Raw genomic sequence first — 18,795 nt, 5'->3', positions numbered from 1 at the left:
AAAAATGCTTTTAAAAAGAGCTTTGAAAACGTGGTTGTCCCCTGGAGATGATAATTCACTATCTAAGGTTATAGGTGTGGCTATACAAAACAAAAAAAAAATCAAAGCTGGAAAATCAAAGTTGTGTCCTTATTTTAATTCTAGTACTGTATCAGCCTAAGAGCTCTAATCTTAAGTGGAATGGCTTGCAAAAAAGGCAAAATACTATATGTTAGAGAGTTAAATTAGAATGACTTTTCTTTAGAATGATTTTGTAAGAGGGAAAAGATTTTGTTTAGGACTAGACAATTCACACATACAAAAAAAACTTAAGCAAAGAAAATGATGATGTTGAGACACATTTTAATAACTTTATTAGCCAAGTGTGTGCACTGATGTCAAAAAAATGTCTGCAAAGAATATTAATATGGAATATTTGGGGAATTCTGATTTGCCAGTGAAGAGACTCTTTCACTGACTGGGCTTGCACTGAGCACAACAGAGAGAAAAGAAACCATTTCTAACCATTTCTTCCTTTCAAAAGATAGACTGGTCGCCACAGACCAGATAAAAGAATGAAAGAGGGACAAAGTTGTGATTAATTCCAACTGAGTTCTGTCAAAAGAAAAGTGATACCTACAAAACATTCTTGATACGTCTAACCAACCATGGTCACCATTATCATTATCTCCTATGATGATAGATATTGGTAAAATTTATCAGAGCTACCCAGAGATATTCAAACTTTATTCAACCTATTCCTCATGCCCTTGCATTCTGCCATCATTTTTTGCCTTCAAGTTTCTGACTCTCCATTGACTTCTTGATAACTCAAGTATATTACATCTCTTTTGACTTCCTCCTACAATCTCATATACACCTACTTTGACCTGGACATACCTCTGGACTCACTGTTTCTTTACCAACATTTCCCACACTCAGCATGTTGCATGGTCATGATTAAGAAGAACAGTCCTTGTTGGAAAGGGTTACTGCTTCTAAAAACCTGGTTAGTTATTCTAGGGAACATGTCTTGGAAAATTTGAACACGAGGATATGATAGGTCCCAAAGAATCATTTATTCCTCCTGGGTAGCTACAGAAATCTACTATAATTAAATAAGCATTTGAATAACGCTTTCATTTGGGAGAAAATTGATTCTCCTACATGCTTTCTCATTTTAAAAGGAGATATCATTCAACACTATAAGGTAGTTGGTCTCACCACTAACCCTATTTAACAGTTTAAGAAAGTGAATTATACAGAAGTTAATAACTTACCATAGTTTGTAAAGCAAGGTAATTATAGAACCTAGAGAAAGACTCAGATCTCATGACTTAAAATCCATGTCTTTCCACAGTAAAATGGTGGCTCCTTTAAGTTTTCCTGCCTATTGTAGATCTCAGGGTATACATTTTTGTTGGCTGTGTTTCTAGTCTACAAAGAATAAAGCTCTATTTTTTTACTGTAATACCTCAAAGACTGAAATAATTTGTGTGTGTGTGCGTGTGAGATACTTCTCTCAATTTAATGAAAGTGCTTCTCTGCAACAATCACACCACGCATATCCTACTAATTCCTTATCCTTTCTCCAATGAAAGCAGAATGCTATTCATCCCAATTTATCAGCAAGAAAGTCATCCCCATGTAGGTCCTTCATGACCCCTACCAGAATCAATTAAGAATCCACTTATGCAAAACGGTGGCTTAGGGAAAACCATTTTGGCTTCTAATGCTACTTTTCCCCAGAAGTGAAGAGATACTCATGTTTAATGCAGATTCTCACTTGTATAAACCAGAGTGCTTTCAAAACAGTATCCCATTATATAATTAAGATAATAGCCTCTTTCTCTTGGTTGTTCTTTAATATTTCAGAAAAAAATCTTTCCCTCAGTAATCTGTGGTTTTTCAGGCTGTACGTTTTTAATTCAATTGATCTTTTTCACAGTTCTGGTTTACTCCTGCATTTTATCATTGTGAGAGGGACTCTTTGCAATTTCTCTGATTTCTTTATATTTTCCCCAAAGCATGGCATCAAGAATTAGATGCGGTAATGTTTGTGGGTAGCTGCAGTTACCTAAGACATCCTTCAGGCAACTGGAGCTAATTTAGCCTAATAGCCTGAAAATCTCATGATACACAAAAAATCTAAAGTTTTCCATTTTCCCTTTTTGTTTGTGCCAACACAAGACTAATTTCAAGGACACACTTTTGAAGCTGGAGTTTGTTAGTTCATAGTCTAAGCTTTGACATTTGATTTTTATAAAATAAGAGACCTGACTTGTATTAACTTAAAAGAGTGCTCATTTTTCATATTGGACACAACACAATTTTTAATAGCCATAATGGGTAAAATTATGTGAGGCTCTAAGGTTTCAAAAATCATCAAGAGGATTCCAGCAACTAGAACTGTACCTAGCAGTCACCAATAAATGCAATTGTTAGGATGAATGAATGAAAATAATATAGATGATTACTTTTTCGTTCATTCACAAAATCGACAAAAATTGAGGAATCATTCTGTACAAGGCACTGTTCTGGGTGCTGGGGATATATTATGATACAATACATATACAAAATTCCTGACCTTGGAACTCATGTTCTATTGGAATGGAAGAGAAAAACAAAAGTACAAATTCAGTAAATTAAAAACGAAAAGAGAAAAATTATGACAGAATGAACAGAATGGAGTATGTAAATACAATTTTAAATAGGATGACCAGGACAGCCCTTGGTAAGACAGTCACATTTGAGGGAGGCAAAAGAGACCTGCATCTACCTAGAGGAGATAAATTCCAGGTACAGGGAATAGCCAGTTCAAAGGCCCTGAGTTGAAAGCATAGCAACAAGGCCATTGTAGTTGCAGCAGTGTGTGTATGAAATTAGTTGAGGGAGAGGAGAAATAGGAATAAATCCTTGTAGACCATTAATAGTATTTTGGCAATTACTCTGATTAAATAGGAAAATACTGTGGAGGACTTTTTTTTTTTTTTTTTTTTTTTTGAGACAGAGTCTTGCTCTGTCACCCAGGCTGGAGTACAGTGGTGCAATCTCGGCTCACTGCAAGCTCTGCCTCTTGGGTTCATGCCATTCTCCTGCCTCAGCCTCCCGAGTAGCTGGGACTACAGGCGCCCACCACCATGCCCGGCTAATTTTTTTTTTTTTTTTTTTTTTTTTTTAGTAGAGACGGGGTTTCACCGTGTTGGCCAGGATAGTCTCGATCTCCTGACCTCGTGATCCACCCGCCTCGGCCTCCCAAAGTGCTGGGATTACAGACGTGAGACACCGTGCCCGGCCAATACCGTGGAGGACTTTAACAAAGAATCCTTTCCTAGGACTTTCTATCAGAATAGAAATACATGGCCTTTCTAAATGTAAAAATATATAATATGGGAAAGGGGCATACTGCATCTTAGATTCAATTCCAGTAAGCAGTCTCTGAGATCCTGTAATCTAAGTCTCCTATTTTATAAGTAAGAAAATGACTTGGAGGAACGGATAACCTTTGTCCAAGATCGTAGAGTTGAATGCTATTATTTGTTTGTTTTTATTACCTGACGCTGGATCTTTATATAATGATAGTAAAGAGGCATGTAGAGAGGAAGGTCCTGGGTGTTGATTTAATTTGTTACAGCTGAGGCTTTATGTCATGACAAATCTGTTTCATGTCTATATTCTATCCCATGTTCAAAACAAATAAGTTAATGGTTCTTAATTTATTATCTCACAAGCAAAGGAGGATCTGTGCCTAGCAGCTGAAGCTTGAGTCCCTTTTGCAGCTCAATTTTTAAATCCTGATCTACAAGTTAATATAATAGTTGTGTATCTAAGGACAGTAGCTGGACCTCTCCAAAGCTGAGTATCTTCATCTGCAAATACAAGTATTATAGTAACTATCTCACAGTTCTTGTGAAGTTGGAATGAGTTAGTATCAATTAGGATATGTTATTTTAATTATTATTAAATATAGGTCAAATAAAGAACACTCATTGACACCTGTATGTTTCAAGCACTCAGACACAGATGTGAATAGATGTTTCTACTCTCTGGTTAGCCTAAAGAGGTAAATAGAAGTCATAAGCTCAATATGATAATCCACTAGCCATACTGCAATAAAGAACTACACAAAATTCAGTGGAGTAAATAATGGAGAAAAGATCTCTAATGAGCACATTAATACATTTAATACACTGCTTAAAATAGGATAGAAATTAGAAAAATTGAAGAAGTAGAAAATTAGCAGAGTTTAACATTTGTTCATAGGAAGTGGGAATTTGTTTAGGAAAAGAGTGACAGTTGAGCTAAGCTACGAGTGGCTGGGGGTATTTATATACTTGGAGTTAAAGATGGGTATTCAAGGTGAAAAAATGCAGTAGCAAAGAAACAGGTAAGAATATAAAAGTCTTGAAAAGATATTTTTAATGAAATTGTGAAGGTAGGTTTTATTTGTGGGAAGCTTTTTAGCAGCTTTAACCAAAAGCTAATATTTAGGTAATTAACATTTTAAAAACACAGAGAAGTGATAAATAGGAGTGAAAAAAATTGAAAGCTCTGTTGACACTCTACCGGGATCTAGAAATTAAAGGGAAAAATCACCGTGAATTGGGGCTAACACCTTTCCTTCACACCATCAGCATTGCTCAAAATGATAATGTTCCTCTGAAACATTGATGGTGCTTTTGTTTCTTGCAGGAAGATGTTCTCTGTCTTAGAGCCACATGTGTCATGTGGCAGTTGCTACGGTAACTAGTTTTAAGGAATGTCATCCAGTTACCAAGTAAATAGTCTTGTAAGGCAGATATTACAGCTGACATGTAAATTAAGGCTGCCCCGTCTCTGTCAGCTTTTCTATTCTGAATTCCCTTGCTTTCCATATTTGAGAGAGAACTCCTTTTCTTGGCAAAAAAAATCTCCTTTTCTTAACTAGCAGGGTATCATTTGGATTCACAGTTGACATTCCCTTTTTTCTTATTTTAGTATCCTATACCTGGGCATTAATTCCTGAGTACTACTCTGAGCTGACAATGACAGATACTTAAGTTGGTATACATAAGCTGAATAATTTGTTTTTCCTTTGGTGGTCAAGGTGAGAAAACAGTAACACCTGCTTTCAAAATAATCCGGATCAAAATCATTTTCTCTATTTTTTATAATGCTGATCTCTTTGATTCTATTTCTTGTTAAAGCATTTGAGTAAACTCCAAACTGTAGTTAATAAGTGTTAGTTCTACTTTGAGAAACATTTTAGGTTCATCTGGCGTATACATAGGTGGTCCTCTTTATGAGCAAGCACTGTAGTTTTTATACCTCAACGTATATAGTTTCCAGTTCATCCCCAAAATAGAAAGCATGTGCTTTGCCTCTGGTTTACCAAAATTGTGCCTGCCTTTCAGGCACTTTACAACAATGCTAATATCGCATTTGTGGACATTTAGCTTTTGTGTGCAGCTAGACTACAATCATTCATTTTGAAGAGTGTAAAATTTTCACACAACTATTCTTCTACATTCTTTAACTTATACTTCTAAATCAGGTCATAACGCTAGAAAACAATGTGGGTTTGCCTTTTCCATAGAAATATTTTCACAGTCCTTCTGGAAAACTTAACATTTTTCTTTTTTCAAATATCACCAGAAGAAATAAGCATAGGAAGATCAATTTATATCATCAAAAAATTACCAAAATTCACCAATCAAGATATCACTTGCTCCCCCTACACAAAAACCTATGAAATAGGTTTTTTTTTTTCAATTATAATGACTGGAATAAATTTCGCTGTATATAGATTTGGACTTCTTTTTTAGTAGCTCATGAGAGCATTATAAACTTCCACAAATCCTTTTTCATGTGGCTATTGGGAAGTCCACAGCTTAGTGGTATATAAGTGCAACAGATTGTCTTAGACTCGGTTTTGTTACTGTTATTTTGGTATGATTATCTCACCAGTATCAGTTAAAATTCTGTTTGGCTATGAGAAACAGAGATTTAAGGATTAGCTAAACAAAAAGTGGCTGAACCCCTCCTGAAGAGGTATCAGGAGGTGTTCATCTCAGGCTGGTCTGATAGAGATTCAAGCACTTTCTATCTTTTTGCTCTGACATTCTTAGTTCAGAGCTTCTATACCTGAGGTCAATCCACAGTCACTAGATGGAAGGTGAAGCGCTAATTCACCTGTTTCAGGAAGAAGGTAGCAGAATGGTAGGTGGTCAAAATCACATGCAAACTTAACCAGTCCTCATTTTTTTTAAGTGCTTCCCCAGAAGCTTCACCAAGAAAACTTGCTATCTGTTCCACTTGTTGGAACTTAATTCCATAGCCACTTCTACCTCTAGGGGAGCCTGAAAAATGTAGCTGGGCCCATTGGCACACCAATTCTAGATTCTATTAGGAAAGCACAAAGGGAGAATGTCTATATGATGGGCAGCTGGAATATCTACCTCATCACCCTTGCATTCAGCTGTCAAGGAGGCTGAATTGAAAGTATAAAAGATGCCACTTGAATATGTAAGAACTCCCCTGGGAGGTAGAACATGTATACATATAAATCCCATATAAGACATAGATGAGGCAAATTATCCAAGTACAGATGCCATCAGTTATAGACTCCAGTGATACCGAAGATTTCCTGGAAGAAAAGGGATTTAAGCTTTTGTTTATATGGCCTACATTCATACGTTTTAAAAAACTGTATAACAATTTGCCATAAAATTTTCAGACGTACTGGTTGTTACATAGATGAGTGCTTTTTAATAAGTTACTTTTAAGGGATAGAGGGAGAGAGACTATGACTATTTCAATTTGGCAAATTTCAAATGTATAATTTTTAATGTTGCTTGCCTACTAAGTCATCATCTACAACAATTTCAATCACAGTGCCCAAGACAACAGAGGTAAAAACAAAACAAACACAGAATACTGCTTCATGCAGGTGAAGTGGGTTATCTTAGAAATGACCTGAATATAATATAGATCAAAGTAACTATGCAAATGGAAAGGACCAAAATGAGTATAGAAGTGAGATAGGTAAGTCAATGGAATCTCAAATGGTTGCATTTTTTTTAGCATCTTCTGCATTATCCCCATTGCCAATGTATTTCTCTTTTGTCACTTTTTAATGCATATGCAAATTTGTATCCATTTTATGAGTGTTTAAATGAAATTGACCCACCAACCCCATTCACTGACTTGGGGGTAGTAAAAAAGGAGTAGTCAGTATTTCAGATCCATTCTTAGACTTTACCTTGGAGTCCTCTTTTTTTTATCCACATGTTTATAGAACCCTTCCATTTTATATCTTCCTGAGTTCTGATCCTTCACCTATTTAGGTTATTATAGTCCTCCTGACAGATTTTCAGGGTCTCCAGGCTCTGGCCCTTTGCAATCGTATGAGCTTTGTATAAGGGATGTTATACCATAGTGATTAAAACCATGGTTCTGGTGTTAGATGGCTGAATTTCATAGTCCACCTTCACTACTTACAAGTTATGACCACTTAACCTTGGACAAACTACTCTCTTCTCAGAACTTCAATTTTCTCATTTAGAAAATGCAACTACCCATAGTCCTTCCCTCACTGAGTTTTTGGAGAAATAATTATCAGATGGTCTCATATTCTTGAGCTTTCTCTTCAAAGCCACATAGGGCAAAAGAATCCATCCATTCAGATTATGATTCTGAGAACTAATCTTTTCATCCATCTCACCTTTCTACTAGAGATTCACCAAATCAAGCATGGATATTAATGTTCTAACTACTTTTCATCGTTTATTTTACCTGAAATTCATTTTAATATTCTATCTAGCATGGAAAGTTCTGATATTGGTCAAAGAATACAAAATTTCGGTTAGGAGGAATAAGTTAAAGAGATCTATTGTACAACATAATGATTATAGTTAATAATAACATATTCCTGAACATTGCTAAGAGAATATATTAGCCTAATATTTTAAGCATTCTCACCAAAAAAGAAATGATGAGTATATGAGGTAATGTAATATGTTAATTAGCTCATTTTAGCCAATTCACAATGTATGCATATTTCAAAACAACATGCTGTACATGATAAATATACACAATTTCATTTGTCAATTAAAAATAAACTTTTTTTCTAAAAATTAAAGTTCTTTAATACGGAACAGACTTGGAAATAGATTAGATATGGTTCAGGTATGAGGTAGTAGGCTTTAGCTTGTCAGGTATGAGACAAAGAGGTATGAGCCTTAAGATATATTAATGACCTAATATAGTAGAGGTATCTGGGGACAAGTATAGGACATTTTGTGTGCTTGTGCATTTCTGCACATCTGCATTTCTGCACATCTGCATTTCTGACTTCCCTGCTCTTTCTCAGTGTTTTCCTTAAAAAAAAAAAAAAGCTTTTGGAGAAGGCTATGATCCCACCAAGTGGTGCACAGTTATGCTTTTTTGAGTCTGTGGGGTTTCCCTCCTGCCCCCTTAATCTAAGGACTAAGGACTAGTCTATGAACTAATTAATAAATTGTTAAAATAGCAAAGTCTAGAAATAAAATTTCACAACTTTTTTCCCCTTTTGCTGTCTGAAAATTTTGAAAAAGTCATAGAAATATATGATGAATAAAAGAAAGCTTTTCTATATTCTCATATCTGAGTGGAGTCAAAGAACAAAATCTGTGTTTAGTTTATCATATTTGCATAAATAAAAATGTACAGCTATTGAAGATAAATATAAATTACTGATATATCTAAAGAAAGAGTCATATTTCCCCTATTAGCCACGTAATCTAGAAATAACCATTAGTATCGTAATGTATTTTCTTCTAGGCGTTTTTATGTGATGCATTTTATACAAGCCTGCTCAAACTCAAACTGAATGCAAATTTTTTTTCTAATGTTAATTTAAACATAGACTATGTAGCTTTTCATATTATTGCGGAGATTTTATGACTAAAATCTTTAAATGGTAACTATTCAGCTACTGTTGAATGTCAAGACTTTCTCAGGTTTTTTGTAATATTATAAGTAATACTGATATTGACAATTTTTCCCCCTAAGGCCAACATTCCATGTTGTCTTTCTGTGATTCTTTTCTCAGTTTTTATAAATCACTAGGATGCCATTTTCACTTGAACTTTCTTAACCTTTTGACTCAATTTCTTTAGCTTATTTGCACACATGAATTATCTTTCCTAGTAGAGGTAAAAATACCTTGGAAGATTTTTTACTTCCTTAAAATATTTACCACATTCTGAAAATTCTCTAAACGTTTATCAAGTAGATGTCTAAAGAAAGAGCAATTAAGAAATATAATGGTTTTACTTAGCTTTTATTTCTGGGACACGTTGTCAATGTAGTCACTTGTTTTGACAGTTGCCCAGGAGGTTATATTTCCTTAAGGTTAAATGCAAAGTTGCTAAAATTAAAACATGAGTTCATTCAATGAAGGCTCATATAATTGGCAGAAGTGTTGACCTAACTAAATATTAGCCTTGGCAAAATAAATGTGAACAGGCAGCCAATTCACAAAATTGCTAATTGTTCTTATTTGACTGTGTGTTACTTGGCATTTAGTCTTTCACTATGACGTATGTGTGTGTGTGTGTGTGTGTGTGTGTGTCTTGATAACACATGTATGCAATATTATTTGAACTTTATCTCTCTGAATTATTTCAAAAGTATAATTCATAAGTGAAATATTTTGTATTTCAATTATTTAATGGCTAGATGAGGGTATATATATATTCACATACACATATTATTTATTGATAACTAGAATATTGTTATTATGTAGTCATTTAGCCAACTAATATTTTGAAATGTAGGCTGTGACTTTGAACACAGGACTTTTGAAATATGGTTCCTAATTTAAAACAGTGATTGATAACCAGGAATCCCCACCCTTACCCAGGGAACGTTTGATAATGCCTGAAGGCATTTTTGATTGTTATGTCTGATGGGAAACAAGTGCCACTAACATTTAGTGATTAGAAGTCAAGAATGCTAAATATCCAGTAATACACAGTACAGCTCAGACAACAAAGAATTATCTAGTCCAGTATATCAAAGTCACCGAAGTTGAGAAACCCCATCTTAAAACATCTCACAGTCTCAGAGTGTGAGACAGGCACACTTTTGTATCAATGGAATTAAGATTACAATAGGAACCAAGAATAACTATTTCTGGTAGAGGTGCTAAGGAGGATGTTGTCAACTTCCCCTGGAAAAGAATGACATATTTCGGAAGGTGATGCTGAGTCCAAGGGGCAAGGGGAAATCATTCTAGGGAGAGGCAATAGCTTGAAAAAAGTCATGAAAACATGACACTAAAAACAGCTTCATTGAGCTGGAGTTCAAAGTGGTGGCATAGAACCCTATGAAAAATAAGTCTAGACCAGTAGTCAAAGGCTCAATTACCGAGAATCAGTTTTGTAAGGCAGAGTTTGGACTTTGTCCTATAGGCAAAGAAAATCCACTAAAAAGACCCATGGATTCAAAAGTATGGACTAGTTACTCCTTCTATATGTGTGTGTGTGTGTGTGTGTGTGTGTGTGTATATATATATATATATATATACACACACATATATGTGTATATATATATATACACATACACATATATGTGTATATATGTATATATGTATACACATATATGTGTATATGTATATATGTATACATATATATGTGTATATATATACACACACACATATATATATATATATTATACTTTAAGTTCTAGGGTACATGTGCACAACGTGCAGGTTTGTTACATATGTATACACGTGCCATGTTGGTGTGCTGCACCCATTAGCGCGTCATTTACATTAGGTATATCTCCTAATGCTATCCCTCTTCCCTCCCCCCACCCCACAAGGGGCCCTGGTATGTGATGTTCCCCTCTGTGTCCAGGTGTTCTCATTGTTCAATTCCCACCTATGAGTGAGAACATGTGGTGTTTGGTTTTTTGTCCTTGCAATAGCTTGCTGAGAATGATGGTTTCCAGCTTCACCCGTGTCCCTACAAAGGACATGAACTCATCATTTTTTATGGCTGCATAGTATCGCATGGTGTATATGTGCCACATTTTCTTAATCCAGTCTATCATTGATGGACATTTGGGTTGGTTCCAAGTCTTTGCTATTGTGAATAGTGCCTCAATAAACATACGTGTGTGTATGTGTCTTTATAGCAGCATGATTTGTAATCCTTTGGGTATATACCCAGTAATGGGATGGCTGGGTCAAATGGTGTTTCTAGCTCTAGATCCCTGAGGAACCGCCACACTGTCTTCCACAATGGTTGAACTAGTTTACAGTCCCACCAACAGTGTAAAAGTGTTCCTATTTCTCCACATCCTTTCCAGCACCTGTTGTTTCCTGACTATTTAATGATCACCATTCTAACTGGCATGAGATGGTATCTCATTGTGGTTTTGATTTGCATTTCTCTGATGGCCAGTGATGATGAGCATTTTTTCATGTGTCAGTTGGTTGCATAAATGTCTTCTTTTGAGAAGTGTCTGTTCATATCCTTTGCCCACTTGTTGAGGGGGTTGTTTGTTTTTTTTTCTTGTAAATTTGTTTGAGTTCTTTGTAGATTCTGGATATTAGCCCTTTGTCAGATGAGTAGATTGCAAAAATTTTCTCCCATTCTCTAGGTTGCCTGTTCACTCTGATGGTGGTTTCTTTTGCTGTGCAGAAGCTCTTTAGTTTAATGAGACCCCATTTGTCAATTTTGGCTTTTGTTGCCATTGCTTTTGGTGTTTTAGACATGAAGTCCTTGCCCATGCCTATATCCTGAATGGTATTGCCTAGGTTTTCTTCTAGGGTTTAGAAAGAGAAGGAAAACACCACTGGCAGCCAAAAGAAAACTAGAAGCAATAGAACTGATTAGTGGCATGGATGTCAATTTGGCTAATAATTAAATCTTGCAAGTGAAAAAGCCTAAGAGGCTAATCTATCTCTCTATGAGTAGGGCTTAAGGATAGCTGCTTAAGCTATGCTTAAGGCATCTGTAATGATAAGGTAAAGGAGGCTGAGAAAGTGGGATTTGCCTCTCCACTGAAGGTAGGGATTGAGGAAAGGAAACCATTATCAATGGTTTCTAGTTTTCTGCTTTGATTATCCAGAAAGATGACAGTGCCACGTTCCAAGGTATTTCTGAGGGATTATTTGGAAAAATCATGAGTTCTCTTCCACACATTCTGAGTTTAAGCTAATGGTGGTCATGCAGTTCTATAACCCAAAAAACAGGTTCACATTGGATGTATCAAACAAAAATGTTCAAAAATGAGTTACTTGAAACATTGGCAGTAGACTAGGATTTTCAAGAAGACTATTGAAAGAGAAGACCAATCCTCTGAAAATACCAATATTTCATTGTCAAGTAGAGAAAGAGAAAACAACTTTTGCTTGTCAGAATATGTAGTCAGAGATATGATGAGGACAAGAAAAATGGCATAATGAAATAGAAAGAGCAAAAAGGACATCTGGTATTTTAAAATTAAGGCAATATAGAAAAATTTACTTCTCTAAATCAATTAAATTATGAAAGAAATATTTTAGAAATGCTTGTGCATGGTAAAAAACAAGAAAGGAGAGCTTTTAGATGCTTCAGTGAAGGAGAAATTCAAGGTAGGATCAGTAATCAATGGCACAAAACATCAGAGTTATCAGGGGGAAACAGTCATTAAATGCTAGGTGTGACATTTTAATACCCTCAAGGCTGAGTGCAAGTGGAAGTTGATTGGATCTGTGCTACCTGTAAGAAAACATTGAGACAGGAGATCATTCTGCTATGGCTTTGATATTAGAACTAGAAAAATTCTGACCACCAGCCATCATTTAAAATGAATCATTTTTGAGAAATTGGCCATACAAGACACTTTTTAAGAAAACTTGTGAGTTCCGAATTTGTATGTAGTATGAGAAGGGCAAGTTGAGAAATTAATAAAAACCTAATACAAACTCAGTGAAACTGATGACAACAGTGAAGAGGTGAATATGCAATGACACATGGTGATCGTTGCTATAGACTGGGGCTCCTGAAATGCTCCTGTATTAGTCGGCTTGGGCTGCCATAAAAGAATATCATACACTGGTTAGCTTGAAGAACAGAAAGTTATTTTCTCACAGTTCTGGAACTAGAAGTCTAAGATCCACATGCCAACCATGTTGGTTTTGGTAAGCACCCTATTCTTGGCTTGCAGATAGTTGCCTTCTTTCTACGTCCTCACATGGTCTTGTCTCTATGTGTACACATTGTTGGTGTCTCTTCCTTTTCTTACATGGATACCAGTGACCTGATCTCCAAATACAGTCATCTAAGAGGTTAGGCCTTCAACATATGAATTTTAGGGAGACACAAATTTTCCATAATGACCCCCATGAAGGTGACTTAAGAGTGAAATATTTAAATCCCCAATGGAAATTCATAATGAAAAGTCAGAAAATGCAACAAATAGGAGAATTTACACCCCCAGAACTAGAGATAATAGAATTGTCCAGAGGACACATTAAAATGACTGTGTTTAAACATTCAAATAGATAAAAGAAAAAAATGACCACAGACATCAGACTTGGAGAAGGACTCCAGTGTTGAACTGTGGAGCTATAAGCTGTAAGATTTTGTGAGCAAATACATTTGTAAAGATGCAGTTAAGTGTAAACAAGCATTAGTGACTTGGAAATAGATCTGATTAAATTAACCAGACATGCAGCTTTACTGTGAAGAATTAAGAGAAATAAAATGACATACGACAGAAAATGAGATAAATTATAGACAAGGAGGATAGAGAAAAGAATCATACACTAGTTTGTTATTTGCCTGAAGCAAAAAAAGATATCAGTCTTCAGAATGAGTACTACATCCACACATTGTTTAATTAAAAACAAATATTCACCTAGTTCTATTGCAGTGAAATTTCCAAACTCACACAAACAGAAAACATATTGAAAGCAATCAAGGATGAGATATCTATTGCAATCAAAGGAATGGAAATTAGAATGACAGAAGATGTCTCACAGCCATGATGGAGAACAGATGCCCCAACAGAATGAAACTTTAAAGAGTGGATGGAAAATAATTGTTTACCTAAAATTCTACATTTAGCTAAACTTCAATTCAGGGATGAATCCAAATGGGGAAAAAATCTCATAAAAATAGTGAGAATTAGAATCTATAGATTGTCTGTCTCTCTCTCTCTCTATCATCGATCTGTTGATCTACCTATATATATAAGAATGAAAATCAGTAAGAGAAAATTGAACCTCCAACCCAAAGAAAGGGTGAGATGATAAAGAAACCCTTTCATATACATGTAAGGTTTGTCTGTGAAAAATAACATAGATAGAAAGATAGGTGATAGATAGACAGACTGATATAATATATGCTACTAATTTCTTGGTAGTTTCAGGCAAAGTATTTTACAGGGCAAAAGCAAGAGAAATTAATGTGGTAAATTGGAGGAAGAAGTTCAGTGTGAATACATTCAAATGCCCTATTTGGTTAGAGAGAAGATTATAAATATTATCGATCAACTGTTAAGTATACATGTTAAAAAATGTATAAATGTCCACAAACAGAAAAGAAAATGAATGTAAAATATTCAGACAGGAAAAGGAAGGGAAGACAGGAATAAAGAAGACTGTATCAATCCAATAGTAGAAAAACTTTGGAATGTAAAGGATACATACCAACTAAAGAATAATGGCTTTCTCTCTGAGGAGAAAGGTAGAAAAATTGGGAAGGAATGCAATGTGGGCTTCAATTATTTAAATTATATCAATCTGGAAAGAAAAAAGTTCTGAGGTTAATAAAGCAAAGTCCAGGGTAGAGACATGTGGCTATAGTCCCAGCTATTTGGGAGGCTGAGATGGGAGGATCCCTTGAATCTAGGAGTTTGAGGCTGCAGTGAGCCATGACTGTGCCACTGCATCCTGGGTCACAGAGCAAGACCCTGTCTCTGAAAAGTAAAAATAAAAGCAAAATGTAAATATTTGTTAAATCTTTAAGTAGGTGTGTTTTGTTGGTTGCAATCGTTTGGTATATTTCTGTACTTTTGGAATATGTAATTCTCATAATATGTTAAAAAATATACATTGATATCAGACAAAACTGGATTCTTACCTCATATATTGTACTTACTCTATAACTTAGGTAAAGATTCCATTTCTTTAGGTTCCACCTGCTTGATCTTAAATGTATATAATATTGCAATATTCCCTACCTTTTTAGGGTGATTTTAACTATTTTAACTGTATTGATGACATAGTACTTGGGGAAAATATGTGTCCAATATATGGTAAGTGGGAGGAATAAGGAAGCAGCAACATGAAACCAAAAGAGAGAAACATTTTTCAAAAGGGGAAGGAGGTGTCTTTTGTTTCACATGCTGGTGACGGTTAAATTACTAGTCTTGGCCATTATCTTTAAATGTTAGGAGGTTATTGATGAATTTCACTTGAGCAGTCTGGCCAGAAAGATGCAAGCAGAGGACTGTGAGTGTGGGTTGAAAGGAAGGAAGGACAAATAACAAATTATTGCAGTGTGTTGTTTGAAATAAGGATACAAGGAAAAATCATGTGTGTATTTATAGATGGATAAGAGAAAACAGGTGATTTTAAAATGGGAGACTGCAAATGTGGACTATTTTAAGTAGTTTGATTGTGGAGAGAAATAGGTCAGTGACTACACGTAGAGAGAAGGGTGTGTGTGTGTGTGTGTGTGTGTGTGTGTGTGTGTGTGTGTGTGTGTGTAATGGTAAGGATTTTAGCATGTGAACAGGCTGAAAGGACCAGTAGCAAGGGGAGAGGTGAAAATACAGGAACAAAGGTAGAGCACTGATGGATCAAGGTCTTAGAAAAGACAGGAGGAGTTGGAATCAAGAACACAGATGAAAGGGTTGGCTGTAAGCAAAAGAAAAAGCACTTGTTCTGAGATTAGAAAGAAGTTGAATTCTGAGTACTGACAGTGAGAAGTGTCTATGTGTGAAGACAGGACACTGGGGGAGTTTACGTCTCTTAGCTTCAGATTTATCTGTAAAAGGTAGATGGCAGTGTCCTCTACTGAGAAAGAATGTGTTTTTTTTTATCTTTGTTGTTGCTGTTTGCTTGCCTCTTCCCTGTTAAGAGTGAGGACTCAGGCATTGAAATACTCCATGAGGGATGTTTCTTTTGATGGAAAAATTGGATTTAGTCCCAATTCTCCTTTTCTAAAGAAGAGATTTTTTCTATGAACGATCACTGTTTGGTACTTCAAATCACTACACTCATCTCAGAAAGTCATGAAAGGTCCATAGAGCGAAGTGACGTATAAGAGTTACCGGTCAAGGATTTGGGAAATAAACAGGAACCAAGACTCCACATTTCCATGTCCTCTGCAAAATCAGCTTTCCAAAAATAGACTCGTACAAGCTATAGTCACAGTTGAATGTCATGTTTCTATTATTGCAATGACATAAAATCATTAAACCACTGCTAGTAGTAAAAGCAGTCATGTCTAGTAATAGAACTGCTCTTAGTCCATTCAAAGAGAATTGCATTTTAAATGACATATGGTGAGCTATGTCCTGTTGAGGTGAGTGGCATGGACTGAGGTTTGACTTCCGCCACAATTCATTAAATATCCTCTTGTGATAGTTCTCTGCAGTACCCAGGCTCTCAGTTCTGAATAGTGGTGTCAAACCGGCTGGCATGTCATAGGCTTAGGATTCAGAAAAGTTTCCAATTTGTTGGGAACCATCTGTTAAATTTTTTGTTTCGTATATTTAAGTTAACTGAAAAAAGATCAAATATTCTTTTTTACCTTACTTTAAAAAATGTTTATATATGATAGAAACAAAAAAAAATATATAAATAAAATAAAGACAGGGTCTTACTATGTTGCCCAGGCTAGTCTCAAACTCCTGGGCTCAAGCAATCCTCTCACCTTGGCCTCCCAAAGTGCTGGGATTACAGGTGTGAGCCATTGGGCCTGGCCCAAATATTCTTAATATGGAGACTCAATAATACTCCCTTAGTCTCTCAAGATTTTTTAAAATATTTTTTTCTAATTTTTGTGGGCATATAGAAGGTATATATTTTTATTGGGTACATGAGATGTTTTGATACAGGCATGCAATGTGTAATAATCACATCATGGAAAATGGGGTATCCACCTTCTCAAAGATTTATCCTTTGTGTTGCAAACAATCCAGTTATACTCTTTTAGTTATTTTAAAATATACACTTAAATTATTATGGACTATAGTCACCCTGTTGTGCTATCAAATACTAGGCCATATTCATTCATTCTAATTTTTTGTACCCATTAACCATCCCCATCTTCTTCCTACCCCCCTACATCTTCCTCCTACCCGGCCTTCCCAACCTCTGGTAACCATCCTTCTACTCTCTATCCTCATGTGTTCAAAATGTTTTGATTTGTAGATCCCACAGATAAATGAGAACATGTGATGTTTGTCTTTCTGTGTTTGGCTTATTTCAGTTAACATAATATCCTCCAGTTCCATCCATGTTGTTGCAATTTACTGAATCTCATTCTTTTTATGGCTGAATAGTACTCCATTGCATGTAAGTACCACATTTTCTTTATCTATTCATCTGTTGATGGACACTTAGGGTGCTTCCTAATCTTGGCTATTGTAAACAGAGCTGTATCAAGTTTCTTTCTCTAGACTACTCTTTACATCATGTACACCATACAAGAAGAATTTTTGAATACCTTATATGATTCAGGCATATCATCTCAGTTAATCCCTCATAGAATCCAATGAGAGAATTATAGCCATAGGCTAATGAGTAGGTTGACATTTCAAGATTGAATACAGTATTTCCAAAACCAACTGGGATACAAATTCGTGTCTGAATTAAACAAATGTGATTAAAGGAGTCATTGGATCAAATGTCTTTTCTAAGTTCTAAACCTATTAAGAAGGGGACAAGGAGGTTTTGACTTCCTTAGGCATTCAAATATCACCTTTATTATCAGTAAGACTGTATTGATAAATATACTCTCTATATGAGGCCAAAACACACTGTACATTAGGCCAATATTATCACCCTAAAACTGGCCCCTTGGATGAGAATCGTAGTTACAGAGCTAATAAATTGCATCAAGAAGTGAAGCCTACCTCTCACCTTTCATGAGTGAATGGTATAGATGCATTAGTCCTGTAAAATAAGTCAGTCCTCTTATTGGCAATGAAAGAGTGAGAGGTGCAGGGATTGGTTTCTATCAAATACCTTCAAGGGAGGTAGAGGTCGGTCAGTAAAAAGAACAGATGATTCCCTCTAAACGTGGCACATACTTTTTCCATGGCAGGTAATTCTCTCTTGTTAATTTAATCCACTTAAGTGTTTTATCTTCTCTTTTACGTTATGAGCTTCTTAAGTCACAAAAGTATTGATTAAACCAGGACAAAAAACCAGGCAGCTAACACACTAGGAATGATGAAAAAGCATTATATTGGTGGATTTCACTGTGATAGGAAACAGAGTATAATTTTCCATTGTACTTTGGGGCAGCACACAGAGATGGAATAAATCAAGCACTGGCCTCCAGAAGGCTTTAAGAAACTAATTGGGAAAGCAACAGCTCTTCCCCTGGCATGATTAAGAGATGAGATCCATCAACTACGTGTATGGCACAGTTTTGTCTCCAAGTCCTGTTCTGCCAACTGGACATCCAATAGTTTGGGGAACACAAGCCCATTCTCTGGCAGCGTCAGTGGGTTCATGTCTAAGCCTCAGAGTTCCAGCTCTTTAACATGCTTGAAAATGGCTTAATCTGCCATCTCAGCCTTTACTAGAATTGGTTGCCTTAAGACATTTTTTTGGTAGCTATT

The 18,795-nt window shown here is 35.7% G+C and overlaps 1 protein-coding gene across 6 annotated transcripts in view; it reads left to right on the top strand.

Moving 5' to 3' along the window:
* LRRC4C (leucine rich repeat containing 4C) overlaps positions 1-18,795 on the top strand; it is a 1,603,893-nt gene that overhangs the window by 480,510 nt on the left and 1,104,588 nt on the right. The gene's annotated exons all lie outside the window — the stretch shown is intronic.

This window comes from Gorilla gorilla, chromosome 9 (assembly GCF_029281585.2).
Source record: "Gorilla gorilla gorilla isolate KB3781 chromosome 9, NHGRI_mGorGor1-v2.1_pri, whole genome shotgun sequence".
Classification (NCBI taxonomy): domain Eukaryota; kingdom Metazoa; phylum Chordata; class Mammalia; order Primates; family Hominidae; genus Gorilla; species Gorilla gorilla.
The sequence above is the reverse complement of the archived record's forward strand: the minus strand, read 5'-3'. Positions and strand labels throughout refer to the sequence as shown.